The following is a 7,356-nucleotide window of genomic DNA, read 5'->3' on the forward strand; positions in this document are numbered from 1 at the left end:
TGGAAGAAGCTGGAAGTGACCTATGAAGGTACCAGCAAGGTCAAGGAATCAAAGGTGAATCAACATATGAGATTATACGAGCTGTTCGAGATGAATGACAATGAAGACATCTCGGAAATGAACGCAAGATTTATCAACATCATAAATGAGTTGAAGAGACTCGGCAAGAACTTCACGGAAGAAGAGCAGGTGAAGAAAATCTTGAGAAGTCTACCCAAAAGCTGGCAAGCTAAGAAGACAGCTGTGGAAGAAGCTCAGGACTTGACCACATACAAATATGACGAGCTGATTGGATCTCTGCTGACCCATGAGATCTCAATGAAGAACTTTGAAGCTAAAGAAAAGTCAGAGGACAAGAAACAAAAATCACTTGTCATGAAAGCTGACTCATCAGATGATGAGGAGATGACCATGTTTACCAGGAAGATGAAGAAGCTGTTCAGAACGAACGACAAGAACAGTAAAAGGCAATTCAGAAGAAGCGATAAGTACAAAGCTGAGCCCAGCGACATCAGATACAAAAAGGACAGCTCGAAGCCTGTCACATGCTTTGAATGTCACCAAACTGGGCATATTAAATCAAACTATCCCACTTTGAAGGAAGAAAAGAAAGACAGCAGAAAAGCAATGGTGGCAACATGGAGTGACAGTGATGAGTCAACCTCATCAGAAGCTGATGCCACAGAGTCAGCAAACATATGTTTTATGGCTGATGAAGCTGCTGACCAATGCCGATCTGAGCATGCTGACCTCTCAGATGAGTCTGACCAAGAGGAACACTCTAATGAGGTAACATCTCTTCTCATGCTTAGAAATGAAATGGTTAACGTCCTAAGTGATTTATATACACTGACCAAAAAGTGTAATAAGAAAATAAAGGCACTCAGCAGGCGATGTGATGAGATTGAGGAGGTCAAACTAAGTGATCTCCGACATCTACTTCAGGACAACACTAGATAGGATGAAAATTTGAAAATAATGCATAAATTTGTCTCTGAAGTCCAATCAGACTCTAAGAAGCTGAGAAAGGACATCACAACCATACAGAACCAGCTGAGTACATCGGCTAAGAAAAGGTTCTATCCCAATGCTGAGTATCAAGGTACTGGTCAACATCGACAGTACACTCAGAGATTGTTGAAACACCTGCTTCTGACAACTCAACATTACCCAAAGAAATCAAAATTCCAAGAGGACACTCAGAGAAGTCCATTCTTGATGCTGCTAAGAACAACCTGATGACAAGAAATCAACTCAGGAGATATCTTAGCAATGTTGCATTCGTCTCAGTCCATGAACCAAAGAATTTCACCGATGCTGAGCACGACGAATTCTGGATCAGCGCTATACAAGAAGAGCTTAATCAATTCAAAAGAAATGAGGTATGGGATTTAGTACCAAAACCTAGGAATCAAAAGACCATAGGGACTAAATGGGTCTTTAGAAATAAGCTAGATGAGCAAGGCAATATAGTCAGGAACAAAGACGGACTTGTAGCCCAAGGCTATAGTCAGCAAGAAGGCATTGACTATGGTGAGACCTTTGCTCCCATTGATAGGTTAGAGGCTATACGAATATTATGTGCATATGCTAGTTTCATGAACTTTAAACTATATCAAATGGATGTCAAAAGTGCATTTCTTAATGGATTTATAAACGAAGAGGTATATGTTAGTAAGCCTCCAGGGTTTGAAGATCCAAAATTTCCAAACCACGTTTATAAACTCAAGAAGGCCCTGTACGGCCTCAAGCAAGCACCACGTGCTTGGTATGAAAGGTTGACCAGTTTCCTGCTGACCAGGAACTATGTCAGAGGCAAAGCTGACACAACCTTATTCATTAAGAAAAAGGGTAAAGATACCCTGCTGGCACAAATTTACGTAGATGATATTATCTTTGGTGCTACTAATGAATCTATGTGCAAAAAATTTAGTAAACAGATGCAAACTGAGTTCGAGATGTCAATGATGGGCGAACTAAATTTCTTCCTTGGACTACAAATCAAGCAAGGGAAGAACGACATCTTCATTAGTCAGTCTAAGTATGCCAAAGAAATGTTAAAGAAATTCGATATGGAAGAATGTAAGCCCATATCTACCCCAATGGGTACTGACACTGTCCTTTGCGCTGACGAGAAAGGTAAGTCAGTAGACAGCAAATTATATCGAGGTATGATTGGCTCTCTACTCTATCTTACTACTAGTAGACCTGACATTCAGTACTCAGTATGTTATTGTGCAAGATATCAAGCTGACCCCAGGGAATCTCACCTTATAGCTGTAAAAAGAATTTTTAGATACTTGCAGAGCTCAGTTAATGCAGGTTTATGGTATCCAAATACAAATGACTTCACACTCATTGGATACACTGACGCTGATTATGGACGAGATAAGCTAGAGCGTAAGAGTACTTCAGGAGGATGTCAATTCCTTGGAAGCTATTTAGTATCTTGGTTTAGCAAGAAGCAATCATCATGATAACTTGTGGAAAAATCCTTGATCGGAGCACTTCCCTGTGAGGCGCCGTTGGGATCGGCCGGGACACTCCGATGCCAAAGTCAGTAATATTTCTGAGAATAAACTGTAAGCACAAAAGTAGAGAATCGGTAAGTGTACCTTTGATCCTAGGAAGTTGGGGTATTTATATAGGTTTCTGTAACCTTCAGCATTAATGGGGAAGCAGGTGAAGAGTCATATCATTACTCATCTTTAATTGCTATCAATTCTCCATTAATCCCAGCATTCAGCATCGAAACCCTCAGAGTTGAGGTATTTGAACAGTCAAGTCTTTTATTCCCCTTTAATGGCTATTAATTGCCATTTAATTGTATTTATTCCCATTCATGGATGGTAATAAAGGCGCCTTTTGGTATTCTTAGATCAGTCAAGGCGTATGTACGCTCTCCTTGAGAGCTATGGCGGGTCCCCATTACTCGCTCTCATCGGGCGTATCTCGTTATGGCGTATCTCGCGATGGTCCACGTGGTGTAACATAATGCTAGAAACTCCTTCCTTTTCTCCATTATTTGCATATTCGCCCCTGCATTAACCCTGTATTAATTATCATTAATTCCACATTAATCATGCATAAATATCTCTTTTAGAAGGAATAATGGTTTGCCATTATTTATATTAATTTTCCTTTATTTCTTATTCAAGAATAATTTGGGTTGTTACCACATCAGTGGCCCTGTCAACAACTGAAGCTGAGTACATTGCTGCTGGAAGCTGTGTGGCCCAGGTCCTATGGATTAAGCAACATCTAGAGGATTATGAAGTACAAACTGATACAATCGAAGTCAAATGCGACAATAAGAGTGCTATTGACTTATCCAAAAATCCAATCCAACACAGCAGGATGAAGCATGTCAGCATTCGACATCACTTCATTAGAGACCATGTACTCAAAGGAGAGATCAAACTGACCTATGTACCAACCGATGAGCAGCTTGCGGATACCTTTACGAAGCCTCTGGCTCGTGAGCAATTTAGCATACTAAGGGAAGCTATCGGTATGTCTAATCCTCTTCAATAAAATTCTATGTCTAATTGAATGTTAAGTGATTATCATGCTGAGTGATTTGTGCTTAATTAGTAACTACTGCATGCTGAGCTAAATATGAATTATATAAAATCACCCTATGCTCAGTTGAATATATGTTATATGAATTTCTATATCCATCCTAAGATATTGAACTTAAAGCAGGACACAGGGCATCGTTACTTAGCCTTTTAACCCCAAAAGGCAGAACCAATTATCTACACTAACCCCAAAATTAGAAACAATTATCTATTAACCCAAAAGGCATAATTAATTTGCAGGTAACTGATGATAACCGAAAATACAATTGTAATTATCATTTGAAACTATAATATCAAATGCTAAGTTCAAGAGTTCATTCAGGACTCTAGCCAATATTTTAGCATTTAAAATGGAGACTCCACCATAAGTAACACCACAATGAAAATGACCTAACCAGTAAGTTAGTAAGTTATTAGCTCTTCTCAACCTCAAATTTTCATTACCAATGTTAGTGGTAAAATTGAACCATTTTGGACGATAGAGGTAAAATTGCTCATGGATATAGACGTTAGACGTATTTTTGCAACTTACCCCCTCAAATTTATTTTTCACTTAAAAACAATTATTTTAAATAGTAAAATATAATTTTATATTTTTCTTTTGTTTAAAAATATATTACCGGCATCTCTTTCTCTCTCCTTTCTTTCCAATTTAATTTCAGTCAAAATATAATTCAAATATCCAAGTATATATTATATATAAAAGTCCCTAAATGGCCTTAAAAATTTGCAACCACAAAATATATTTTGAGATCGTTCGGTTGCAAAGTTTGCAACCACAAGAACTTTGAAACCGTGTCCAAGTCTCAAATGTATTTGACAAATGAGATTCTCAACTTCGCAACCACAGGATGAGCTTTGCAACCACCTCGGTTGCAATATTGCAACCGACTTCAATTTGGTTGCAAATATCGGTCTCTAATTACAGTTTTTCTTGTAGTGCGACAGCAGTGATTATTCCTTTTCGCAGATGGTTTGTACCTTTATGGGTGGGACTGCTGGTCACAGAAATTCTTTCCATTCCCAAAAGTGAGGATCGAACCTTATACCTTTGATTGAGAATTTAAATTGCTATTAGTGGTTAAAAAATTAATTTATTTTTTATGTATTCTAATTAGTTTTTTGAGAATTTTAAATAATATTTTATATATTAATATATTTACATTATTTTTGATATTTTTTTCTCTTCCATTACATCTAATAATTAGTTTTTTGAGAATTTTAAATAATATTTTATATATTAATATATTTACATTATTTTTGATATTTTTTTCTCTTCCATTACATCTAATAATTATTTAAAGGAATAATCATTGATTTTCTTTTAATAAGATTTAGAGAGGAAATAGCAAGACACTCATAAGTTTGACATCATTTATTTAAGGTAAATTCTAAAAAAAAAAATCATGTGCTTTCACGTTTTGTCAAACTGATAAACGAAAACCTCGGTCATTGTTTGGACAATTTTTTTTACACATACTAGTTTGATAAATGTGAATGCATAGAGATTTCTTTTTTAATTTTCCATTTATTTAATTGCAAAAATATTTGCATTTGTGTGCATAAACGAGGTTTTTTTAAAAACAAAATGATCAATTAAATTATTCAACAACACATTTATTTTCACTATTTACTTTTACTCCATCAAGAGACTTTGTTCTTTATGATTGAAAAAAACCTGAACTGAACTGAATTCTACTAGAACTGAAATAATAATATAATCCTTTAAAAATAGCAATAATTAAATTAAAATTATGATAAAATTAATAATAGTTCTAATAATAGTGATAATAATAATAATAATGAAAAAATAATTATAAAAAATAATTATAATTATAATAAGTAATGAGAAATTACTAAACTAAACGATTACTGAACTGGACTGAACTAATTGATACTGAAATTAAGTAATAAAGAACATGGTTATTCTTGCTCTTTCTCTACCTTATAATTGTCATCAACATTTTCCAACGATGAACAAGAATTCACCGTTTCTTCATCCGAATTTTCTCTAATTTCATCATCATATACGAAAGGATGAATCAATAGCAACCCAACACTGAACCTCAACATAGGGCTCCTCACAAAACACCCTTTGAGGAAATCTTTGGCTTCCTCTGAAATTTGTGGAGGAATATAAGGCAATTGGTAACGGTAACTAATCTTTGCAAAATTTCATCAATTTCCAGGCCTATCCAAACCTTTTTCCCAGTTAACATCTCTAAAACAATGCACCCAAGCGCCCAAATATCACATGGATACTCTTGAATCTCATCGATTATAGTCTCTGGAGCCATATAGCGAAGAGTCCCTTCTAAACTAGAATAAAATTCCATCTGTTTACTCTTAACCAGTCTCTTAGCTAACCCAAAATCCCCAATTTTAGGGACAAATGTTTCCCAATTTTCATCGGATACAAGCAACACATTAGCAGGATTCAAATCACAATGCACATATCCATATCCATGGCTATGGATATAATCAATTCCTTTAAGAATACATCTTGTATAGCTCCTCACATCTGATTCAGGCAATCCACAACCCCCCGATTGCTTAATAAGAGAATCTAGGGTTCCTTCAGAAGCATATTCGAGTAATAAATTGTAAATCATCTTACCTTTCTTAGTTGTAGTAGTTTCTTCACCATAGCAATCGATGATATAAGGACAACCACGAAGATCGTCGAGTACTCGTTTCTCCTTTTTAAGTGAGCTTGATGCAGAAACCTTGGCTGATTTGATCGCCATTAACTCTGGAAAAACTTTGTTTCTTGAATTTGGGTTTTTCAACTCCGCTATATAAACAGATCCATACGCTCTTTTCCAATCAGCGGCCCTCTGTGCCACTCTACTCCATGATTATACAAGTCTGAGTCTGCTTCTTCTACTCCATTTGATTGCTCAGAATGGAACTTCCTCTTCATGGCTTGCAAGTTCTAGTCCGAATGGAAACTAAAATGAAAGTTCACCAAAGAAAAAGGAGTGCGAGCAAAGAGTTTTAGGCTTAAACATGAGCACAAGTTTAGGTAATTTCAGTGTTGCCTTACTCGGAATCGCGTTTTTCTTTCTATATTCTCATAAATATCAATTAGATTTTTACTCCTAAATAGTATGCTTAAGGGTTAAGGTGCAAAAATACCCCTAACGTTTTGGGTTAGGAGCAATTTTACCCCTAACGTCTAAAATGGTGCAATTTTACCCCTAACGTTTGTAGCCAGGAGCAATTTTACCCCTAACGTTGATAAATTGGGTCAATTTCAGAAATAATTCATCAAACTGTCTTCTCGGTCATAAATCTTATCATCTATACTTCACACGTGCGTCATTTTATCAATAACAAATCATAAACATATGTCGGGATGTGAAAAAAAATAAAAAAATAAATAAAAAATATACTGTCTTTTGTACGAAGTAGACAAAAAAAATTCAAAAAATTCACCGAATTTATAAATATTAATCTCAAATTCTATTATTAAATTACAAAAGAATGAAATCCTTTTTTTTAGAATGAATTGATATGCAATTGGTGCAAAATAATGAACAAAAACATCTGTGTTTTATAATAGTGTCTGAAATTGACCCAAATTACCAACGTTAGGGATAAAATTGCTCTTGGCTACAAATGTTAGGGGCAAAATTGCACCATTTTAAATGTTAGGGGTAAAATTGCTCCTAACCAAATCGTTAGGGGTATTTTTGCACCTTAACCCTATGCTTAATATACCAGAAGCTTTTTGAATTTGATTCGAAAAGTAGATTGACTCTCTAAATTTAGG

The 7,356-nt window shown here is 35.4% G+C and overlaps 1 pseudogene; it reads right to left on the bottom strand.

Annotated features, from left to right (window-relative positions):
• Positions 1–5,504: 5,504 nt before the first annotated feature.
• Positions 5,505–6,504, bottom strand: LOC136207213 (mitogen-activated protein kinase kinase kinase 20-like; annotated as a pseudogene).
• Positions 6,505–7,356: the final 852 nt, after the last annotated feature.

Source organism: Euphorbia lathyris, chromosome 9 (genome assembly GCF_963576675.1).
Source record: "Euphorbia lathyris chromosome 9, ddEupLath1.1, whole genome shotgun sequence".
In the NCBI taxonomy this organism is placed as follows: Eukaryota; Viridiplantae; Streptophyta; class Magnoliopsida; order Malpighiales; family Euphorbiaceae; genus Euphorbia; species Euphorbia lathyris.